This window comes from Ixodes scapularis, unplaced genomic scaffold, assembly GCF_016920785.2.
Source record: "Ixodes scapularis isolate PalLabHiFi unplaced genomic scaffold, ASM1692078v2 PGA_scaffold5__190_contigs__length_132052651, whole genome shotgun sequence".
NCBI lineage: Eukaryota > Metazoa > Arthropoda > Arachnida > Ixodida > Ixodidae > Ixodes > Ixodes scapularis.
The window spans coordinates 15,997,696-16,023,365 of NW_024609880.1; positions in this window are offsets into that span (position 1 = coordinate 15,997,696).

Consider the following 25,670-nt stretch of genomic DNA (forward strand, 5'->3'; position numbering starts at 1 on the left):
ACCACGTATCGGAGCGACCGGTAACGCCTTACCGGCGCCGGCACTTAAACCGGCGGTCGGTAACCTTGTACAGGCTCTACCGGTATACACAATAGACCGATCTCACTAAGCGTTGGGCGCATGCGTAAAGCCGCCATAACTTTAGTTCCCAGGAGGCGGACGGCCGTGCACGCGAGGGCTCGTGCCTTCTCGTGCTCTGCACGCGAAGAGCTCCAGCGAGGTTGTCGCACGTGCCCAAAGACTAAAGTTCCCTCGCTGCATTGCGGCAGCGGTGGCGTAGTCAAACTGGCCGGTGAGATCGGTCTATTTAACGCGACCAGAAATTATCAGACCTCGACGGGAACGCGCTCACCGCGAAACTAAACTGTGATATTTTTTTCAATAAAGAATTTTAATCAGAAAATCACATATTAGGTCATTTCAGTTTAACAGTTTCAGCTATCAAACTCAACCATTTTATGACATGCATATTTAAAGTCATAAAATGAGAAAACCAAATCCATGGGAAGCGAGGCCGAGATAAACGAGAGTTTGCTTCATAGCTTTGAGCCCTGTACCGCGATAGTTTCGGTTTCGGTTTATTGACGTCGGATTGGATTGGATTTCGTAGCTGCAAGCCAGAGTGCGGAAAAACAACCAACGACGGACAAACAATGTTTTTCTTAACAATAAATAAACTTAACATAGTAAGTTTCTATGCTTTTAAATGTTCTAAAACTATTTTGAGTAATAATAGTATTAATATAAACTAAGGTAGATTATTTATTTAATCCAATCCAATCCTTACATACCAGCGCCGCTGGCCAGCCGGCCAGTGCGAGCCAGTGCTGTGAACCAAAGCCGCATTGACGTTAGGGCTATCTCGATCGATGTGTATCGGTGTTGATATGTACTAAGCGTACGTGATTTATATTGATGGCGCGAAGGCAATAGTCAGCGTGGTGAACCGTATCAAGAAGTTCAAACCGGCGAGCGTTGGCGACTTCGACCCAGACGTGCCGAAAAGCGTCTACTGGGAGGTTGTTGGAGCGTGCGCCGGGGAATGGTAAGTTGTTTACGCATCAGGGGCTCGAAGCACAACGTATACTGCAAACTGTTAATAGGGAGTTTTCGTAGATCGTTTTCGCTGTCCCGCAACGCCCTCCGCAACTCGCTATATACCCGGAACTCTACAGTCAAGACTATCGGCGGGCAGGCGCATCTTCGTTGCGGAGGGGGAAACGCGGTCTACGAACACTCCCTAATGTTCGCCAGCCCCCGATTTTTTGCAAATTCCACGCGTCCAAAAATTAGCGAAATTTAAGGACACGTGGAAAGCGGAAATTTCGTGGGCCCCCGTTCCCGCGTCCCCCGTTCCGGCGTCTAAAATTCGCGAAATGTGGTGGGCACGAATATGTCCTTGCGCCCGATTCGGTCCTTGCGCCCGATTTGTGAAGAACTGGGCGGCAAGAGCAAAGGGTTACGTTGTTTAACTACAGGGCGCTCCAGACGGTAGCCACGACACTCAAAATAAATCGCAACAAATCGGCTTTGTAAGCTCGACAAATTTATCACATAAGTTCGACTAGGTGGTGCATTTAATGTGTAAAATATCGAATAACATAATTTTTGAAACAAGGGTTATAGCGCAGGCTGGCTGGTGAACGGTCATATTTATAAACTTCGATACAAGAAGGGAAAGGGAGACGAACACGACGACTTTGAGATGTAATTCAGTGTGCATGTTTTGTTTTACAGAGACACGAGCTGAGCTGGTTGCTGCTTTGAAAAAGAAGCACGTGGCCATCCCTATGGTATTGAACTCAAGGTTCGAGGTTTATGTGTGCCTTTAGGCTGTTTTTCTTACTTCATCTGCGACTCTGTTCAGAAGGAGGGGGTTCGTCTTTTGTTTCCCTTTTTCAAATCAGCAGCATACTTCCGTTACCAGTGGGCAATAATTGTGGGTAAAATTGAACGGTTAGGCTAAAGAATATCTTGCATTTTGTTTGCTTTATGAGTAATTGTGTCCATTCATTATGGCTGGTCAGGACTATTTGTACAGACACTTTTTAAATTGCTTGCTATTCTGGTACACAGATCCGGTGAGTAGAACGCTCTATCAAAGTGGACCACAAGCCGCACTTTAACACACAAAGTGCCGCAGCTTGTCCACTCCTGGTCTCGACTGTGCTGTAGCTGCAGTTGTCCCTCTTCAATTTCAAGAGACACTCTCCTGCTCGTTTCTCGACCGCATTAAATCTGAATTCGACACTCTTCAGTCTTACGAGATGTGCTCACCTGCTCTAAGTCAAGTCAAAATCTCGCTGTACACGAAGTTACATCTCTTCTCCACTATCGCAAGACGTCCTCATTTGTTTGGCGTCCTGCTTGCGTTGCAGCCGAAGTTTCCTCTCTTTAATCTTTTCATCCGCTTCAATGGTCCTCTTGTTGCTACTTGCCTCTCCAGCTTTCAACAAACATGTTTTATGTTGTTCCGAAGTACCCTAGGTACTTTGCTTTCACTGTGCCTCAGCACGCTTGCGTAATGTTCCTCTGGTGAGACCTGCTTTCGCATACCGACAACAAAAGAGGATACTCAAGTCTGGTTCACAGAGCTCTCCTCAGATGTGGCTATGTGCGACTGCGACCAGATGCGGCGCACATTGCTATGGCAACAACGGCGTTGAGTCACTGGCACGTGCATCAACGCAGCTCTTGCCTGCAACCAGTAGCTCTTTCGCAAATGCTTACACATGTATGCTCGTAGTGAAGCGGATACGATGCCCGGCTTCGACTCCAACAGTTGTGGGTTTGAGGCGCAGTGCCGGCGGCATGTTTTTCTTTTCTGAATTATAATGTGCCGGCACATGCTGTTTTCAAAAGCAGTTACAAATCCTCGGACCAACAGACGCCTAAAATGCATATGCTTTGCTTATAGATGCTATCGTATTTAAAAGCACTGAATTGCAAGTACAAAGCAACTGAGAGTTTACGTTCCTCATAGAAAGTACACTGGGCGCAAAGTAGTATTATCATATTTTACTTTCTAACTAACTTAGAAGTACCTTTTAACACAATATTTTATCATACTATTTCGTTTACCTACACAGTGTTTTCTGACAACAGGTATCGTCCTTTACACACTAGAGTATGTAAAGGATGATATACCAATTATTTCCTGTAGTGACAGTGAATATCGGATATCTTGTCAGGGGCGTCTGGAAGCATTTCTTTAGGGAGGGGGCAATCACAGGTATAGGGCTGAAACCTGCACCCAAAAAATAAAGGGGGGGGGGGAGCAATTTAATGTGAACTATGTGTGTCCCAATTATGTGGTTGAGTTTATATTAAAGAAATATTACAACACCTGGACCTTTTTTCTTTTCCAGATTTTGATGTCGCCATCCCCTGCAGTGGGTGGCAAGTACAAGAGAAAAAAAAAAGACAGAGGACAGAACGTCCGCTGTGTCGCTTGGGGAGCATGCCCGACTGGTTGAAAAGCTGAGGTCGGCAAAGCAGAGGGTGCTGAACCTGGAGCAGGAGCCGCAGATAGAGAGGACGCTATCAAGAAGCAGCTGCTGGCACTACTAGGTAAGCGTGGAGGCACTTTCAGTTGCTTACCTCACACACTACACATTATGTGCTCACACTTTATCTGAGGGATCAAAAGTAATTTTAATTTTTTTTTTTTTGGTCGCAAGCAGAAGTAGGCATATACTACAGGGGTGTCTCAATGTAGCAATGAGTTTAAGAGGTGTCTATAATTCTCTTTTCTTCTCTTAGGGTGCAAATGGAGTTTTGAGAGTCTGTTTCTTGTTGCTGATGGCGATGAGCCCGTTTTGCTCGGCAGCACTTTTGCTTTGATTGAAGAAATATTTTTCTGGTTCTGCAGTATGTCAAACAATTATGTCATACCAAGACACCGTGGTCTGTGCGCATAGATGAGGCTTGAAGTGAAAGTTTGTTCTGTCAGTCAAAACATTTTAAATATGCGCTTTCTGATGAGCCCGGCCAGCACACATCCTTTCGTCATCGGGGAGAAAGGAGTTCTTTTTGTTGAAGAGGAGGGAGTGAGGAAGCTGGTCGTAGGCATGACCACAGCACCAACAAGGCTGAACTTTAATCGGGCGGCAGATTGTGCCTAGCGACGCAACTGTGCTACTGGTTAAAAGGTGAGCAGACGATCTGCTACAGCATTGGATTTCGTCAGAAAGATTGAGCTTATATCTCGCAAACCGTTGGAAATGCTTGGCATGAATATTCATTAGCTATTCACCGGTATTTTTTTTTGTAAACTAAACAACCTCTCTGCCGCCCACTGCCGTCGAACTTGAGCGCATTTCTTTTCTTCCTCTTTTTCTTCTTTGGTTTTGTTTCTCATCCTTTTGTTTTGTGTCCTGCTTGCGCTACTTTTCCAGTCCCGGTGTGTTACGGAAAAACAAATAAGCACACTGCCGGTAGTCTTCTGTGGCATGAAGTACTATGAAGCCCTCATGCCATCAACGAACCAGGAAAGTGCTGAAGTCCGAATAATCAAGCTCGTCTGAATTTTTGGCGTCCGAAAAATCGGTTGACTCCTGAACTGTGTCTTGTTTCTAAAGAGTGTTTTATTATGTTGCAGTGGACAATGTCCCGTCTGGCGGTGTTGGGTCAGCTCCTCCAGCTTGCCCAGCAGTGGTTCCTGCAGCTGGCGCTCCTGCTTCAGTTCACGTAGTGCGAGCTGGTGTGAATCACGCTCGACCTGTACCGGCCGCTGATGCTGCTGTTCCAGCAGCGGATCTTGTAGCAGGCCCGCCTGAGGCATTTCCCGAGTGTGTGCCAGTGCTTGCCGAGGCTGATGACGAGGTAAGTTCAGAATTTCATGGAATATTCATTCCAGATATTGGGCAAGTGACTAAATTTTATTGTTTCCACAGCTCCTTGAATGAGGTTATTTATATGCTTCCTTAAATTGAACCATCGGGCTGCTTCAAAATGCTGATGAATGTAAAGAGTAGGGCCGGGCATTGATAAGATATTTCTTCCCAATTAATTGGCACTTTTCTGAAACGTTTTCTATCTAGTGTCCTTGTCTTATTTCGAGCTTTTTCATAAATCATGTATTAAGTAGCCCAATTAAAATTGTGTTATAATTGGTACCCTTCTTTCTCTCTTCCCCTTTACTCTGAACTCACTTAAACGGACACTTACACCCCCAATAAAAGTTTTCATTTTTTGCCAGCCGATTTTTAATGGTGTCGAAAGACTACCAAATTAATATTTTGCAACAGTCACATATATTTTCATTAAAGCCAAAAAACGCAACTGCTCAGAACCGAAACTGAAACCCGCGCACGGAGGTCGGAGAAGTGGAGAGGAGAGAGTGAGTGGGCGGAAGTCACGTGGCTACACCCGACCGTGAGCTATTTTATTTTCCCCTCCGTGTTTTTTTTGTGTGCATAGCAGACGACATGCGTGGCTGGAACTGTTTGCTATGCGATTCTTTTGCAGTTATGTTTGTTCCACTCTCTGTTCTGTACTTCAAGATGAGGTGTTCTTTACATTGAGAAGTTGGAGACGAGTAGTGAGTGCCCGTGGTGAATTTCTGTGATTGGCTTTGAAAAGAATACCCCCAAGATGTTGCGTGAAGAGCTGCCTTGCATGTCCTGCGTCCGAAAAAAGTGGCATTGTGCGGCAGACGTCTGCACAAGTTTCCGAAAGATCAATGAGATCGGGACCAATGGCTGGCTGCATTTCCTGTAGAGCATTTCTATCTATTTCTAGGTTCACCTTTGCCATGGTGTCTTGGTGGAAAAGGACAAACTGTTCTACGTGAGGGGAGCCCGGGGAGACTCCATGTTCGTTAAAGAGGCCACGAAGTTGATCTTCGGCAGGGAGAACCTGCATGGGCGGAGTGTGACTCGGGTGCTATGCCGGCGCTTCAAGGGCGCTGTCGCCGAGAGGGCCCTGACTCCAGTCAAGTTGGCAGTAGTAAGTGCCCACTTCTCACAGATGTCTCATACTTGGTGAGTCACTCAAACCTTATGGCTTCTGAAGTTGCAACCTGCTACGACAAAATTAATGTGATAAAATATTCCAAGGCTTCCAGAACTTTCAGTGTAATAGGCTGTTGAAAGGTCACGGTTCGACCAGTTCGAGCTTTAGGAACGTGAAGCTCTGAGTGCAAAACCGAAATGAAGAAGCCCTATCTCCCTCTTTGTTTTTAATATATGAAGAAAAGTAAAGTGACCTTGTCACGGTCATCTAGGTCCCTTGGTGCTTTCTGATGTATTCACACTGAGGAGGTTTTACAGCAACATGCTCCGCATTGCAAATATCTGCTAATCCCTGCAAGTTTTGGGGGAGGTCCATGATATCAGTGGCCTGCTTGCAGGACCTTCTGCTGAGGCACTTATTTTTTCTTTTGAACGAAAAGCTGGCACTAGCAAAGTTGTGAAAGTGAGTCTGTTCACTAGAACTGCTACAACCGAACTATGTTTGGCTCTGTCCTTTGAGTACTGCCCATTTTTTCTGAACCGCCTTCTCACCGTGGGTGTTCCTCCTTTCTAGTGCTCAGTTTTTTTACCAGGGAACTATCTCGTATGAATAGACCATTGAAGGGTCGTAACACGGATATTAAATTAGTTAAATGGTTCCTGATATCAAATCTGTGTTGTCAATTTATATACATGCCCAGAACAACAATTGCAGGTCAAAATCTTTCTTTCGCACTAAAACTGCCGGTCGAGAATTGTGTGTTCAGTGTTCCTTTTACTTGTTCCCATGGTGACATTGTTGGGCATGAAATAAGTTAGAGGTTGTAGGCAATCAGGCCCATGTTCATAATTGAAAATACATATTTAAATTTATAGAACATACTTTTACTTAACTTAACAGGCAGGCGAGCTGGTTAAGGATAGACGTGGTTACCCGGGAACGTGGGGAAAAAAAGGGACAGACAGACACGAAGCTCTGGAGCTTCGTGTTTTTCCGGTCCTTTTTGTCCCCTGCTCCAAGGTCTATAATTTTCATAAACACTGAAATGCAAGGAACACACTGTTGCAAGCAAACTTTAAGTGCATAGTTGTGGAAAGTCACACTAGGTCTTTTCGATTTGCTTGAACTGGCCGATCTAGTTCAAATAGTGTAAGAACTGACTCATTAGATTCAACCGGAAGTTGCATGGACGCTGAACTGGCCTGTTCGATTTATTCCAGTGCTGCACGAGCTCAGCCTCAGTTCCACAGAATCTTGCGCTGGCTGAAGTCAGTTCAGCGTTCATGCAGTAACAGATGGCAACTCTTCGGTCTTTCGGAAACCAATTACAGGGTCGTTTGTAACGCTGCAGCTTAAGTTCACGCAGCCGCAGCCCGACTTGCGCACTGCTTCTGCACTCCTCTGAACTCGGTCTGAACTGGTTCAAAACTTTCGGGCCGAATCATGCATGCCTGCTGTTTTAAGCAGACTGCGTAATCGTAAGAAGTTACTCTTGGGGTCTACATAGTATCACAAGATACTAACAAAGCATAAATTGTAGCGGAAATTGCTTACTTATAATTGCAGGAAGTAAAATATTAAATTTTTCAGGAAACTGTAGATATACATGACTTATTGTTGTATTCTTTTCCCCTGCAGATGCCTTCAACGAGTACCTATGGAGGCATCCTCGAGAGGCCTCTCCAGGGAGAAGGGCAGCTCGGGTGAATCTACTGCAGTATGCAAATTTATTAATATCCTACTGCAGGATATTAACTCGAAGTTTGACTTCTAAGCTTGCTTAGATGTTAAGCTTCTTGTTGTTCTGCAGATGCCAATTTGCGTTCACTAAATACACGTATAACCTGAAATGACCTGGCTCATGCTCATTCTTTGCATGACAAATGCATGCGAATTGTTAAACCTGCAAAGATCCATCCATCCGTTCGCAAACAATGGACACCATGTTGATTCCTATTACTGCGTCAGAACGGATAAACCTTTAAAGATATAGGTTTCTCTATCTGAGCAGATGAACATGCATAAATATTGGTTCCTATATCTAAATGGGTCAACCTGTAGGGTACGGGTTCCTATATCTAAACGGGTCGACCCGTACAGGCACGGTTTCCCTTACCTAAACGGGTCAACCCGTACAGGTACGGGCCCCGTATCTGAACGGGTTCCTGTATCTGAATGGGTCAACCTGTACAGGTACGGGTTCCCAGTATCATACGGGAGACCCGTATCCCATAAACCCGTATGAGATATACGGGTCAACCAGTATCAATTTTTATACGGGTTTTTTCAGTAGGGTGAGGTTGACCACTCTATTGGGCAGAAATTTATTTCTCAAAATGACTGGTTTCTTGTTTTGGATTATACATAAAACAACTCATCTTGATCCTTAAATGTTGAACCAAAAGGTGCCCATAAGCATAGCAAACTAGGTCTGGCGAGGCACATGCTTAAATACGTGCCCTTTCACGACGTAACATTTCTGGCTTGTAACAAACTGATATGTCTCTGTTGAGGTATGGTTGTACTTCGTGGAATATTTACCAGAATATGTTTACTGGGTTAAGCAATATAAAAAATACAGATGATTTAAAATATAATATTTACCACGGGCTTATTATCCCTATCTATTTAATTGGAACAGACAAAAGAATTTTCGCTGTACTTAAAAGGAAGCTAGCGCCGATAAAGTTTTCGCTCCGCCCTTTCGGGCATCCGATTTGTTATTAGCGCGGCCGGCTCCACTTGCTTTGCGAAGCTGGCGAAGCTGGCTGCGATAACGACGATCCACGGGGGCCGGAAAGGCGGAGCGATTACTTTACCGGCGCTCTTTCTCGTTTAGTTTCGGTTTGACGTCGTGTACCAAAGTGACATGTCTTGACCTCGTAACACCTACTAAAAAAATTTAACCAAACTTTGATGGCAGGGCTAGAGCATAGTGAGGTCGAGCTTCAATTCTATAAATACATTATGTACCCTCAGGTAAAAATGTAAGAAGTTAGTTAAAACATTTTAGTTAATTAGCTAAGTAATTACCTAATTTCACCTTTTTTCTAGAGGCCGCCATGGCCATTAACACTTCCCCAGGGCTTAAATTACTCTATCTCACGTTCTCTTTTTTTGAGAATTTGGTGCAGCTAAAAAAAAAAAACACCCTGTATTGTCAGAGCGTGTGGAAACACGCCACCAGAAGCCGGACTGCCTCAGGCGTCCGTACCATTGCAAGAAAATAGAACGGGCCAGTCACAAGATCACCATCTTATGGATTTCCCGCCCTTAACGCGTAGGAAATGTGTGGCGCACACAGCAGCATGGGAGCAAATAAGTAAAATCCATGAACTTTGCAGCTCAACCTCCTCGAAGCTGAAGACCCATAAGAATGCCGAAACTACGAGAAGACCGTCGAATATACTAATCAAAATCAGAAGGCCCTACACGCCAACCTACTGCCTAAAGACCCAAAGCCAATGCATAACGGCTCCAGCCGCGGGGCTATTGTCAGACATCGACGAATTTCGACTACAAAGAAGTAACTACTGCACGTCAAGTAGTTTTCCGCAGATGCCCGTTCGATGGAGTGTGTCTGAAGTGCGCGAACCACGCTAACTCATAGTCAACATGGGAGTCAAAGCGCGCGAACAAGACGCGTATTTTGTGGGAATGTAGTGCGTTAACAATGGAGCGTGAGCGCGCGTTCAACATACGCAAAGAACTCAAACCGACCTTTCTGAGAGAGTAGACGCACCCAGGGGGCTCAGTGAACAAAATGCTAGTGAATTTGCTTTACATAACATCTGCTCGAATTGTAAATAGCCCAACTAATTTATTAGCACTTCACTTCCGTAGAAAGTACCGCCGGCATTAACGTTTAACAAAACTCCTTGACTTGATGCTTAGTAGCAAGACTGTCATTCTGTTGTTCTCTCAATAAGTGTGTTTCCATTCATTCATTCACCACTTTTTATGTGATGATTTCAAAACTCCCTTAGTTTGTTATCGAAATCTTTGTTACCCTCCACGTTTTCTTACACTTCACTGTTTTTCGCGTTATGAAATTAATTCGTTGATATTATGCGGCTTCTGCATACAATATACTTGAAGGAGTGCCTCTAGTGCGCGAAAACATGAAGGATTATTTCGAATAGTTCATATTATTTTCTGGGCCGTCAACAAGTCTATCTTTTCGCTGTTCCACTTGTCCACGTGTAACAAGCCTATTTTGACTTGGACCCTCCATTTGAGCAATGTTATCAATGTTTCTCAAATAGAATCATTATTATTTTTTGCTATCGTTACTCGTATTGTTATGGTTGTTATTACTAACATTACTAGTCAAACCATTAGTTATTTTACACGGTTAAGCGTCAGTTGTAATCCGTTTCTATGCTATTGTGGTTTCTTTTTATTCGACCGCGTATTCAACAAAAGTAAGCCGTAGCTCGCCGGTCGACGTGTGACCTTTAGCGACGCTCATTAAAAGCAGGTACGGTGTCGTCCTGCCAGTCTTAACACTCGCCCGTCTCGCGTAGCCATGTGCTTTTTTCGGCGGTCGGCTTGTCAGCGATTCACGTTAACGACCCGCTCGGCCGCTGCGCCACCGGAGACCAAATTGCCTCTTCGCGACGACCCGCTCGTTACATAAAAAAGAAAGAAAAAAAAGAAAATCTTTTCCGCCGTCCCTAGCAGAGGCGGGAAAATTTCGGACCTTTTTATTTTTATTCCCGAGATTATTTACTACGGTTATCTTCAGTTTATGGCAAGACCTTACTCTCGCCGGTGACCCCTTCCCTGAACCAAGTTCCTTCCCCTGGAACTCGCTGATGCCGCGTTCCATCAGCCGAACATTCGACGAGCACTGCTCGAAGACATACCGAAGTCAGCTCGTCGAGCTATCAGCATCGCGAAAATACGTAAGCGGCACGGTTAATTGTTGTTCTGGTTTATAAACCCAACTTGACTCTGTTGTGTTGGGGAACATTGTTGGCTATTCATTCGCCCGATGGCAGTGGGCTATTCGCACTCCCAGGGTGCTTCGGTCACACTGTGGTGATAGTCTAAGTTAGGCACGCCTAAAAGTATCTGTTAAGGTTTCTTTTCACCTTATGACCAGGAGTGTTGCAATCGCCAATTATAAAGTTGACGTAACCCGCCCGTTGTGAGACGCCCAGCGCAAAAGAGCCCGAGAATAGCGAGAAAAACTAGAAAAAAGTGTCGTCATCGGCGGGGTCAAGTAACCGCTGCGCTGCTCGCCACTAAGCTGGTTCGGGGATGCCGATGATGGCGTCATGACGCTTTGGACAGATAACAGGCAGCTGATAGGCTCGTTAAATGCCCCGAGTCCATCGCTGCACGCAATTTTTGAAACGAATTCGGTTCACGTTCACTTCTGACAAAGTTAAGTGAAAAAACTGAATTAAAGAAACAAGTTGTAAAGTCCGCAAATAAATTTGAAAATGAACACGGAGGAAGCACGTTTTCGGTATCCCTGTCCCTCTTCGGCCGGAGAAAAATAAAGAATCACGTTATTCTTGCGCGGTAAACAGCTTTACCAGCTTATTCTCCGAGAGTTGGTGAACATTAAGAAAAAAGAAAAAAAAAAAGGTCAGCAGGGATTTTTGGTTTGCTGAGTGCGCGTCCTCCGATCGATCCCAGAGCCAGGGGTGCAGCGTGCGTCTTAGTGATCACGAGCAGCACTACGTAGAGCACAGGATCGCGTGGCAGGCTGTTATTTCTAAAGCGACTCAACAGATGCCGTAGACATCAGAGATAAATCTAGAGGCAAAAGTCCGCCATTCTCCGCGCATATCGGCTGCCTCAGAGCAGCGGAACCTGTATGCCGACATCGGTGCTAGGAGGGTGTCCAGCTTATTGTGGAGTGTGTAACGAACACTCGAGAGACGCCGCAAATTATCACTCGCATGGTCGGTGTTTATTGTTTTTATGTTGCATTTCGCAAAATACCCGCCAACAAATGTGCTGTTTAAAATATATATATATATATATATATATATATGTACATATACGGAGAAGAGGTTCAACGGGCCGGTTGGACGTAAAACGAAAGTGGAGGAGCTCCAGGAAAGGCCTTTCTTTACTGCACCAACGTTTCAAGCGGGGACCGCTTTTCTTCAGGGTGGGATGGTTGTGAAATGTCCTCTTCTTGTTGATGTTCGTGTGGAAGAGGAAGAGTTGCTATGAAGGGTATTAAAAATATTCGGAACAGGAGCAAAAAAATTATCGTAAATCTTTGAAATTAGTAATTATAAACAATGTTAATCAAAATCAATAAAACGAAATAAATTGATTTGTAGTATTTGCCGCAGTCTTTGTTACAGCTCTTAAGCACAATCAGCCCCGAGCAACCGGAAAGCACACAAAAGTAGCAATGAGGATGTGTTCGGGATTAACACCGCTTCGAGAGCGGAGATCGTTCCACGCCTCTCGTGAACATCCTCGTGAGCGTGCGTCCCGTGGTAATTCCTTCCGCCGCGTCAAATTCTTGGGCGCGTAAGCATCATTCAAATATGATTCAAATACTTCATAAAAAAACCGCCACGGCACTCTTGCGCTGTCTAGATCTCCGCTCTCGTAACGGTGTTAATCCCGAACACATCCCCATTGCTACTTTTGTGTGCGCTCCGGTTGCTCGGGGGTGATTGTGCTTAGGAGCTGTAACAAAGACTGCGGCAAATACTACAAATCAATTTATTTCGTTTTATTGATTTTGATTAACATTGTTTATAATTACTAATTTCAAAGATTTACGATATTTTTTTTTTTGCTCCTGTTCCGAATATTTTCAATACCCTTCATAGCAACTCTTCCTCTTCCGCACGAACATCAACAAGAAGAAGAGGACATTTCACAACGATCCCACCCTGAAGAAAAGCGGTCCCCGCTTGAAACGTTGGTGCAGTAAAGAAAGGCCTTTCCTGGAGCTCCTCCACTTTCGTTATATATATATATATATATATATATATATATCTGGACAGGACTCTAATGACTTGAATATGCCCCCGCAAAACGAGTACGCATAGCCTATGGTCTGTTTCCTTTTCCCGATTCTTTTACACATGTCCTTTGCTCCTTCAATTGGTACCACGGATTTTGTACAAATTTAACTTCGTTGTGATCAAAGTCATCAAAAAATGCAAGCTCGCGTTACGGCCTCGATCTGGGAGAAAACATATTCTCTCTCAGGGATATTTAATAACCGCCGGGCGTTCTCAATTGTATATTTGAGCATGCAAATGTCCGCGAATCGAATTGCAGGCTGTCAAAAAGCTGGCAAATATTTGAATTTTTCTTTACTCTACGGTCGTACCGCGTTGTAATGGGATTAGACACAATCTGATTCTTCTAAGTAGCCGTGGTGTATGTGACCCCGACGTTCCCACGCAAAAGCAGAAAACCTAAGCCTAATTAGATTTAAATGCCCTGGACAGGACAGAACGTGCCTTGAATCCGGAAGGTCGGGACGGAGCTTACCTGGAAAGAGAAAAGAAGAAAAAAGAACAGGTTAGAGAGCGGGTATTTGAATAAATGACTACCGGCGGTCATTACACGAAGGCACTAAATTTTTATTAGGCTCTTGGGCCCCGTAAATAATATGACTCGTTCAGTCGGGAATGGAAAATCGCGTTTGGCCTTAATAATTTTAAAAACTTTCGCTCCGCTAGAGATATTTTCAATCGTTTTGCCTATTTATTTTAAATATAATAAAAAATAGGAACTGTCAGCAGCATACTCCGAGTATCCGGGTTTGGCCGGGAAATAATGTTCATATATTTCGGGTTTGAACAGTGAATAGTGAACAGCGACCAAGGCTTTAGTTGGCCCAGTAATTATTGCTACCTGAGCTCGGCGTTTTGACTACCTTTCTTTCTGAGTTTCTACTCCTGTGCTTAGATTCACCTTAAGTTGGAGCGCAGCCGAAAGGTACGAACCAAGACGCCCATCACGCAGAGTCGAAACTGCAACGTCACGGCGCGTTCGCAGTCTCTCCGTGTCCCTGCTCCTCTGCCGGCTTATCCGAACAAGCGCACGCATTGCGCCGTCACTTTGCGCTTTTAGTCTGGGTGTATAGACGCTTGTTTGTCGGCTGGGCTTTGACCGCGCTCCAAGTATAGAGGCGATTATTCAAGAAGAATATTTGTACTCATAACGGAGTGTCAGAGTCATATCAGGGTAGCACTCAACCCCATACAAGAATATCTTAAATTCAAAAAACAACAACAAAAAAAAACTCGTGTAGCGTTCTTGTTTTAAATGACAATATATTATTATAATTATAATAATAACTTTATTTTCCAAATTAATTGTAGAGACAGAAGGGGAAAACTCTCCAGTGGAGGCTTGACGAGCCTCCGCGAAAGTGAACGCAAAGGTGAACGCACGTAACGACAGAAAAAAAAAAAGAAAAAAAAAAAAAAAACATATTTCTCCCTTTTGAAGATTCGTTTCCACAATGTTCAAGGTCTTCGCCAAAGATTAAAATTTATTCTGCATTGACGCGTCTTTTATGTGGCACTCGTTGGAGCTCCGGAGTGTAACATAATGAAAAGTTCCCATCGAGTAAGTCGCCTATATTCGATTGTTCGGACGTAGATATACGTCATTAATAAGCAAAATAAATACGCAAGCTCGATCATGCTGAAAATATTGGAGGGCGCAGAATCCGTTGATCAGAATCCGCAGGTCTTGCAGCTTTCAGCGGTGCTTTGCGTGGCAACTGCGTAAGTGGGCTCGCCGTCTCCATATTGTTGCCTCCAGTGCTTCTTACGCTCTTACGCCGGCCTTATCCTTGCATGCGCCAGGCAGTAGTTTGCATCGGAGCCATGTCGATGCACCGAATCGATGCGAGCCGGTTCTGATCTGGGGAGGAGGCCGCTTGTCTTCGTGTGGTTGTGGTATGATATGGGACGTACATTGACGTCAGTCGAGCCAATCTGTGACGTGATATGATTCAGATAGACTTCATAAACCAAGTGTTTACCGTCCAACACAATCTTTCTCTGCTTAGGACAAAGAATAAAGATATTTTAAAAAAAACCTGCTTAGCACAGCCAGTATAGCTTCTGAATAGGAACCTGTTGGTACCATGTTCAATATTCGTCGTGAGTATTAGAGCATTGGTGGCTTCAGACGGCCAACATGAGGGTCATTGTTGCTTTACACAAACTTTTTCTCAAACGCGGACCAAGTTGGTTCCACAGAAAGTACGCATGAAGCAAAAAATCGACTCCCCCCCCCCCCCCCCCCCCCCCCTCTAATGGAGCTTTTGGCAGAGGCTTATACGCACCAAATTTTCCAGCGTTGCGTGCTTTTCACAGCACCGATCTGGCCCGCAGTTCGGAAAGGCACTGTATAGTTTTAACCAATCTATATTAGCTTGAATCTTACGGTCGAAAGTGATAGTTAGGCGTTGCAGTTGAAAGTTAGATATTTTTGTTTTCATGTTTGGATATGTATGCACGTTTATGCGTTCCTAAGGTGGACGGACAAAGCTCAGATTTGGAGCCACAGTTATGATGCAACGTGGCAAGCACTAACACGACACTCGAAAATAGAGTGAAGAAGTGTCGAAGACGCACCGCTCAAGGCGATAGTGAGTTAAAAAGGGTGAACTTGGGAGTAGAAGCATAACCTCGAGCAAATGTTTGCAACTCTTGAAGTTAAGCCTTATTTCAGTGAGGCAGAGTTGGATCCCCTTCTAGGCAGAAGGTGCAAGCGCAAATGCATTCTGCGATAAACGAAACAGTGAAATAGGCTCGTGAAAGGCAGCTTGTCTTATTCTTGTCAGAAGGATGTCGTTGGCAAAATCTGTTACTCTGCGTAGACAAGATATAAACGCGGTGCAGCAAATAATTTAATCATTACTACGTACTTCACTCTGAGGACTACTTGCCACGCTGCGCGTTCAGTTGCCAAATTAGGTCACAAAATGCAAAAACTGATTAAGGAAACTTACAAGTTCGCTGCATCTCACCGAATGGAAGCCTAGGCCAGAAGAAAAATCACCTTGCCTACCTCCGCGCGATTTGAAGTCAACCAGTCACTGTTATTTTCGTTTCACCCCAATTTCACCGGTATGTAGCCTCAAAGCGTTGTAGTGTTCTTTACTTATTTCTTTTCGCTCCAAGTCCCCGTTGTTATTTGTATAAATTGGTGCCAATAACGCGACGTACCAAATTCGAGTTGGAATATTTTCATTGCGATAGAAATCAAAAATATCGTCGCCTGCCACTTAAGTAGCTGAACTTTCTGGTTCGAAAGTATTTAGTCGTGGCAAACTTTTTGCTATTCTCACTGATCTGTACTTTCCACCTGCTTCTTCCGGTAACGTGACGCTAAAGTCAGGCTCCACTGCCAACGTTAAAAATGTATAAGTGGCAAGCTGCTATTAATGGCATCGCAGCCAATTGCATTAAAACCAGAGGAAACACCGCAGTATGCTAGACCTAATTAACACTACCATTGTCTAACGAACACTTTCATGACTACACTTCGAGGCAAGGTTATTGAAATTGTGCAGGTAAAATAAAGTCTGGCTAACGTTGCCACAGCCGTCACAGTTGTCGAGCAAAATGGCGATTTAAATCATACTTTAAATCGCGATATAAATCCCGCTGGTTTAAAGCTGATTTAATTCAAACCTCTGCTACGGAAGTAATCCGCAAGTATATGTATTTAATGTCTGCTGATCATACGATGTGTTTTATGTACGCCTGTTGTCTTTTTTATATCAAGGAATAAACAACAAAAAAATGTATAGCAGAGTGACGCAAATATCGAATTTGAGGAATTGAGAGCGCTAAATTTTTTTCTACGTTCAACGTCGTTTGCCAGTTATATACAGTCTTACTGCGAGGAAATCGAAGCGGGGAAAAAACACACCAAAATATTGTCCCATTGCAAGCAGATCATATCGTAAGAAACAAACAAATAAAACTTGATTACCAACAAGATATGTAAGGCGGGTCTAGAACAGTAACAAGTGTTTAATTACACTGTACTCAGCATATAAATAAATATACAGTAATTCTTCTTTTCGTATTATAGCAGTGATTAACCGCCAAAAGAGACGCGGCAATGTTTTATGTCTGGGATAAATACGAAAAAAAAATAATTTGGATAAAGTTCCGTCTGAATTCTAAGAAAATTATATTTTGTGAAACAATAATTGTTGGATTTTGCTGATTTCATGCCTTGAATTTCGGGAATTTGCAAAAAACAAACAAAAAAACATGTAGCTAAAAAGAAAACGTTAAAACAATTCCGTACAAAACAAGCTCAGACGGGCGCCAATTACGTAATACTTTACACTCTTCCAATAAAACAGTAACAACGAAAACCGCCCTTTTGAGTCCAAATAGGACCTCCAACAAGACGCGACTTTATGAGATTTCATAATTGTTTTTATAGTCAACTTTGATTTCAGCGTTAGCTAGAATACTCTTTTTTTTCTTTTATATCTTAAGAAAAATAATTCATTCGCTCGTATTAATTTTTTAAAGCCTCGTTTTGTTGCGTTTTAATTAATTGTTAAAGACTCCATTTTCTGTTGAAACGGCCATATTTAAAGCCATAAAAAGCAATGAGGGCTGAGGTGCCCGGAACTTTAATGAGAGCCAAAATTTCAATTCATTTCATCTGTTCAACATATCAAGAAATGAGAAAACTACTTTTTGTTGTTCCGGTGAAATTACATTGTTTTTTCTTTAAATATGAGCCTCTCCGACCATGCCTCCAGGCCCCCGCCTCGTAGGCTACACAGGCCTGCGTTCGCCGCCGAAGCCTCAATGGCGTGAGACGCCTCCCAGATGTCTTCTACGCTCTCCTGAAAACACGTTAAATTCAGTTGAAGTGGAAGTTACCCTTACTTCCATGTATCCCTATCCTCTTTGCTTTACATAATGACACTAGCGTCCTACTGTACTTCTTCTCAGGTAACTGCCGACCAACGCAGCCCTGCATTGTCAGCTTCCCGAGGTTGGGGATTCACACCACGCGTCGGCCTGCTTTGTCGTATGTCCGGATATAAAAAAAACAGTTCAGACCGGTTTGCTCTTCGCCGATGCAAAGTTATGAGTGACGTCACTTCGGAATTGAACTTAAATGCATTTTGATAGAACTAAGATGTTCATTGGCGCATCCACCAAGGAGGCGATGACGAGAAGGTGACGACGACATGAGAACTGCTCCGTCACTCTATTAAGCGCCTTCGTGGGCAGGGCTCGTTGCAATCATTTTGCACGCAATTTTAAATTCGAAAAAAAAAAAACGCGAAAACTGATTGATGAATATCTAAGAAAGTGTTACCCTTTCGATATTCTATTGGTCAAGCCTCTGAGAGTAAGTAGTTGGCGCCAATACTGTAATGGCAACACGAGCCATGCCATCACTATTAAACATTTAATTGGCAATTTGTTTAATAAACCGATTTATCATGACGGTTGTTACCTCATTCAATGTCCGCCATGCATGACACTCAGTGGTAAAGACGGCACCCGTGTATCTCCCACATCTCGTCGAACAGACTTTCTCTGAAACTAATAGTGACTTCAGAATGTCAGACATACTCTGCTGGCCTCCAGTGTATCGCGGAGTCTAAAATACTGCACATGAACGGAACCTGAAGGGTGTGAGGTGTCCGCCGCTAAGAGTAAAGTGCTTTTTTCCATCCTTACGCTGCTTTTGGTAGCACCACATATTCTATCAAAAGATAATTAAGTGCAATAGAGAAGCGACATCACCGTTTTCATTTCGCATCGGCGAAGAGCTATCCGGCCTAAATTGTTTTCACATCTGAATACGACAGACAACGCCCGACGCGCAGTACGTATTCCCGAATTCAGAAAGCCGACGATGCAGGCCTGCGTTCGTCGGCAATTACCTGGATAGAAATATAGTAACATTAAGACGCCAGTATCATTACGCAACGCAAAGAGGATACAGATGCATGGAAGTCAGCGTAACGTTCACTTCAACTCAATAAAACATGTTTTTGAGGAAAGCGTTGAAGACCTTGCGGCGGTGTCGAAGACCGTTCACGCCTCGCTGGCGAACGCCGCCGTGCGTCACCTACGAGGCGGGCACCTTGAAGAAAACCAAAAAAGCTCAATTAAAAAAAAAAAATTGTCAGAAACGACAAAAAGTAGTTTTCTTTTAATTTTGGTTTGTTGATCAGGTGAGGTGGATTACCGTTTTGGCCACTTCGAAGCTTCGTGCACCGTTACCCACTATGCTTTTCATGGCTCTCAATACGGCCGTTCCTGCATAAACTGGCGATGTTGCCTTTTAATTAAAACGCAACAAAATGAGGTTTTCAAAGTATGGTACAAGCATTTTAGATAATATTATAAATATAATAGAGGATAAAAGTATTGTAGCGAACGCCCCAATCCAAGTTGACAAAAAAAAAAATAGAGAAATCTCTTCGTTTTTTTTTTTTTTGAGCTCTTATTTGTATTGAAAAGGGCGTCTTTCAATGTTTGTATTTTAATGAAAGGTAGGGCTAGTTATTAAGTAATTAGGCGCCTAAAAATTTTGTGGTACGTAACCATTTGTTACAATGTGCATTTTATATCTACGTGTATTTTTTTTTCTTTGCAAACTCTAGAAACTTACAAAATGATATCAGCAAACATATTTGAAAAATTATGGGAGCAAAGGCTTAGTTATATCTATTGTTTCTTCGTACTTATCTTAGAAATAAAAAAATGGCCGCCTCTCCCTTAGCATGAAATGACCCTGGAGTAATAAATAATAACTTTTTCTAGCTAGATTAATTTAAACCAATATAATCTGATTTATTTCAAAAATAAATCTTATCGAAATAAAAAGAAATCGGATCAAATTGATTTTAAATATATTATATTTTTCCCAACCTGAATAGGAGATATTTAGACCACATGAATAGCCAAATCTGCAGAGGTAATCTAAATTTTCAAAACACGCTTGAATGCGAAAAAAAGACCATGTATGGCATGATGTCAAATTTATGCAAAGCAAACCTCGCGCCTAATCCTTGTAAAATAGAGAGGGCACATCAAGGAGAAGAAAAGCGTGTCGGCTCAAACCACTTGATTAAAAGTGATCTGTTTCAAGAGCAAATGTTACATCATTCGGAGTGCATTCAAGCTAAACCCCGTTTCACCTTGGATATGGCTTTTAGATGCTTTTTCTACAAGGGTACGTTTTGAAGGGCAAACGATGTGAGAATTTGCAATTGAATGTAGGCAAGAGCACACTTTCTTTGAGTTTTCGTTTAGCATATTACATGTAAATACTAAAACCTCAGCATATTACTATACAGGATGTTTTCCGAAACGCGGGCCAAATCGCTCGCCTGAAAAGTACGCATGTCACAGAAAAAAATGTTCATATCATTTTTGTCTCTGCCCAAAAAAACAGAAAAAAAAACATTTAAAATTTTATTAAAGTTTGTTATAATTAGTTTAATTCTTATTTTCGAGTAATTAACTTTTAATTAGTAAATTCATTGGTATGTTTTACATTAGAACATTGCTGAGCATCGTCGAAAATCACTGAATAAACGCACTTGAGGAAATCTGAAGGCACGTAGAAAATTTGACTACATTCCGAACACACGCTCGATTTGGACGTATTTCTATAGGTTTCTGTTTCCTAACGGAGCGAAGCCTTTGCGTCAGCGGTCTTCCTCCCCTTGGCTGAGGCGCCCAACGCACGTTCGCCACACTTCCTTCTTTTACACGAGGAAAGTGAACCGGTTGCTGCATCTTTCTTCCAATCTGGTGCATGACCGCTGACGCAAAGATTGCGCTCCGATATAAATCCGAAACCTGAAAACACGCCTAAATTGAGTGTTCTTTTTCTTATCTGGAACGCAGTAAAATGCCTGTACGAGCCTTCTATATTTCTAAAGTTAGTTGATATAGTGGTTTTCGATGGTCATCAGCAACTTTCTGATTTAACCCATACTTATAAACTTACTAATTGAAAAGTTAGTTAATGTAAAATAATAAATAAACGAATTACACCGACCTCTAATTTCCTTTAATGGGCCCGTTGACATACACCAGAACAAAATTAAACTTTGTTTCATGCGATGCGTACTTTTCGCAGGAACAATATGACTCGCGTTTCCAAAATCACCTTGTATAGACCAATGCCCGAAAGACTAGCCCCCAAGCGATAAAAATAAGAAATAATAACCTCAAACGCTGGTTTTTGCAAAGCGAGGGGCTACGCATAAAACAAGATTTTTCCTTTTTTTTTTACATAACTATCTACATCGGTGTTATTCTTAGATCTTTGTCACTATGCATTGGTGACGTTCTTTGACTATGATATGTGCGAAGGTTTCGCAAAAACGGAGTCCCGCAAAAGCGCAGCCCCCTACTGTGTCATGGCGTCAGCATAAACAAATATGGCGGCGTTCATGGAACAGAACAGACAATGGTATCTACTATAATACTACCGTCCAGTGGCGCATCAACTTGTTTATGAATGAGGCGGCAAACCAGACCCCACCCCCCTACCCGGGTCGAGGGGTGGTGCCCTTGGAATTCCTTGGGGGCCGCCGGCCAGTGTTTGCCCTTCCCAGTGGCGGCTGTTTCAGGGGAAACAAAACACACGCCTTGCCCCCCCCCCCCCCCCCTCCGCCCCCCACTCTGAGAACTGGGGGGGGGGGAGGGGGGGGGCAAGGCATGTGTTTTGTTTCCCCCCCCCCCCCCACTTGCAATGTATGCCCGGTTTTTCGTCGCTCTACGGGTAGGGCGCGTCAGCTACGGGATGTGCCTGCGCAGCTGGACGGCAGCGCTACCGACGCCGTCTTGGGTGGTGCCTTTTATAATGACGCCCCGCCCGCTACCCCCTTTCACAAAGCGCCGTCCGCGCCTGTTTCTTGGTGCGGCCGTGTTTTCCGATAGTACACCAGAATTAGGGGTCCTTCACGTTGGCATTCGAAAGTCTTCCTGTGTCCGGCGCGGCTCTCTATGCCTTGTCACGTGGCTCGCCCTGTAAGGGTTGATAGGGGCTCTTATTTAATCGAGTCATTACAGTTGAAAGCCGCAATGACGCCATCACGCCGTCATGTTTTTAATTTATATGTACTGAAATATGCTTCTGTAAAGCGCTCGCGTATTTGACGGTTCAAAAATCACAATTGAAGAACATTCACCAGTATCGGTAATCCAGAAAATCTAGGCAAAAAATAATTCTCACCTCTATATTTTTTTCTTTTTTTACAGGAATATTGTCGCTCGCTTGCGGATCAAGCAGCCCTACTGGGAATGGGATGATCGCAGCAGTCTTTTTGCCTGGCCATTGTGAGACATGAGTCTTCAAGTTCCAAATCGTTTCTAGAGCAAAGCCAGCGCCAACGATCGCCGATCGTTTTGTACAGTGTGGGGCTCGGTCATTGACTCTAAAATACGGTTGGCTACTATAAAATATGTCTATGCGAAGATATTTTGCTAGGAGCCGCACTGCGCCGCACTGTGCTGTCCCACGCTTTCAACAGAACGAAACTTCCTGCCTGACATGACTCTAAAAAAATAAGCGTAATTCTGGTATAAATGTAAAATAATGTAGTGTGTTCAGTTAGTATTCATTTCGAAATTACTGAGATCGAAATGTAGTGAAATTACAACTACTATTACTTTCAGTATATGAAAAGAATTTGAAATTTCGAATCACTCGAAAGTAAATAAATATCAGTATGTCGAACCATGTAAATGAGTTACTAGCGAAGTATGTTATTGCCACATCATGCGTTCAGCACCAGATGCACCTAGTAAAATCGGAGCTCGTGTAAATAGCGGACATTTTATTATATATATATATATATATATTCGAATAAAATGCATACACCCTGACGCTTATATTTCTTTTATTTCTGCTCATAAAAATAGCACTCAGAAAATGTTCGCCGTTTTGTTTGGCTTCGTTCAATCTCTAAAACAGACCAGTGCATCAGAACACAAAGCTCAGAGTCGCACTACTTCTGAGCCTTTTTTTTTTCCATTTTGCTTTACAAGCCGCCATACAAACTAGTATTACCAGTTTGTTCCGCACAAAAGAGTTCTGACATGCGCGCATAAAAACACGCGCGCAGGGAAACCAGATCCCCAACACTGAGGGGGTTTTCAAATAAACGCAAAGACCCGTTAGAAAGTTGGAGGCGGTTTCCGCACTAAAACAAACGGCGAGTCTAAACAAATCGGGATACCCGAAGCTCGTCCCGGAGAAAATTCTTATCGCACTTGCTCTCTTGCTCTCTCATGAGAAAAGAAGAAAAAAAAGCGTATATTTTCCCAAGCGGTCGAAACATCCGCGCGCGGCACTCTGCTTTCTAAAATGGGCGTCAGATTGAACCCAAAGTCATTGCCCCTTCCTTGCCTTCCTTTGCCGGTTCCCTTCTATCCCTTCCTTCGTGCTTTTTCCCGCGCTTCAGGGCAAAACGCTGCGCCGCAGGGCCATGGGGCTTCCTGCTCCAATGACGGCCGCACGCCGCGCACTTTCGCATTCCAGTTTCAGGCGGACCGAAAGGAGAACGACGCCATAGAAATGACCCAATCATGTTACGCGAAAAAACGACGTCACGGCGGTCGTCAGCAGCATGTACCAATCAGCTATAGAGGTCCTTTCGCGTTAATGTTATCCGCACCTGCTTATATGCAACAACTCGTCCCGAAGCGCGTCTATTGCGGTCTGTTCTACGCGCGCGCGTGTCGGCTTCGGCGCAGGTCCACCGCAATGTAGGGGGTGGGCGGCAAAAGCGCTGCGGCGTTCATTTCTCGCGAATCCGGAGCGGTGCCTTGCAGCGCCGCCTGGAGGAAGTTTTAGGAGTTGGGCTCTATCCCGATGGAATCGCGGTTATAAAGCGCAGCTGTCAAAAGCTTCTAGGTGGAGGCGAAGTGGTTGGCAAACTCCACGGCGGAAGGACGTCCGAAAAGAAAACAGAGCGCTGCGCATTCTTTGTCTATTTAGTGGTATGAAATTTTTGCCTCACCGCGCACCTCTTGTTGTTGGGCGTGCCCCCCTAAGCGTAACAAACATTTCTTTTTTTGGCGAAGCAGGAGTTGAGAATTGTTCTATTTTTTAGACGTTTGTTTCCGAGGTGTGCGCGAGAAGAACAAACAAGAACTGCTGCTCTAGCTTGCGTGTTTTCGGAGCCCGGTAAGCAACCCTAAGAGCGGTAACTCTGAGTAGTAGTTTTCCTTCCGCTTTTCGGAGGTCGTTTGTGTTTGGTCGCGGGTCGCGCATCTGTCGACAAGAGTTTGTTGTTGTTTTTCCTCGAAGAGCACTGTCTTTCGTGTCAATATTTTGTATGGCAAAATTATCCTAAATATATAAAAGAAGGTACCACTCGTCAGGTCTTCAAAAATAAAGAAGTGCTATTCCCAGACTATGCAATCAATAATTAGCTTGCATTACCCGTTTTATTTAATTTAGCGAAACTTGGTAATGATTTGTTCGGTACTGCTGTAAGTTCTCTTCTGAATGCCTCACAACGAAGAGCGCTAAAGACAAGGAAAGATATGGGGAAGACTGGACAGGACAATGACTAACTGTTTTAGAGATGTTTAACCCAATAGGACATCAACATATATGGTTGCTGAACCGTATAATAAGGCCTTTTCAATTCAAAACTCAATTATTAATGTTGCGCCTAATCAACCATGATATATTACCAAAACTAACAAACGATATATTTATAAACTATTTGCTGTGCTGGTACACGGCTGTATACAGACTTCGAATTTAATTGTTTGTTTCGGGTGGGCAAATAAGAACTAATACTGACTATACATGAAATTTAAATCTTACTTCCAAAAATTATAATTTATATTTCTACCTCAACTTAAAAAAAAAAGTACGCCATATGAAGATGTCCATCCAATACTACGCAACGATAAAATGTTTATGTCTAAATATTATTCACTGAATTCTCGTTTTTAGAGTGGTTCATATTGGAGCTTGTCCTTTCATGAAACGAGTAATCTCTACCTTGCTCATTAATATATTCATTTGGCGTGCTTCTAAAGAGCTCATGTCATATCAATGATGAACAGCAACGAGATTAGAAATTAGTCAAACGGTCGCGGTTAAGTCGAGCTACAACTATCTCTATGCATTTTTGACATACGTACCATAATGTACATGGTTCGACCAATCCACTATTTGAAACGTAAAGTTTGGGCCCATTTATCATGTCCGATGAAAATTACCGGACGGAGTGTTGGACCTCATTTTGTCCGAGGAAGATAAGGCCGGGGGGGGGGGGGGGGCACAAAGCACAATCATAAATGATAGGGCGCCCTACTGTTTGAAGACCGGTGCTTCGCTTTGTTTCAACAGCAGTTAAGCCTTTTTCCTTTTCTGCTTTTTCATTGGATAAGTTCGCTCTTTGAAAAAACGATGTACCACCCGTGGGCAATGCTGCACAAAATCGTAGCGCGGTAGGTTCAGAAACCGAATTGTGCTGTCGATTTAAAGAGTCTGGCCGCTATTTGAGCCACCCTGTATACTTTGTTTCAGTTGAAGTCCATACGCAACCAACGCTCGGAGGTAATGGGACTAATCAATTAGCGTCGAAAGCGCAGGGCACTGTTTCTTTTTTGTTTGTGATTGGTTCCCCGATAATATAACGCGTACAGAAACACGACGAACGCCATGAGGGTGCGTTTTTAATGCCGTCTGATTGGCCCCAACAGATCGTGGCGTCGGTT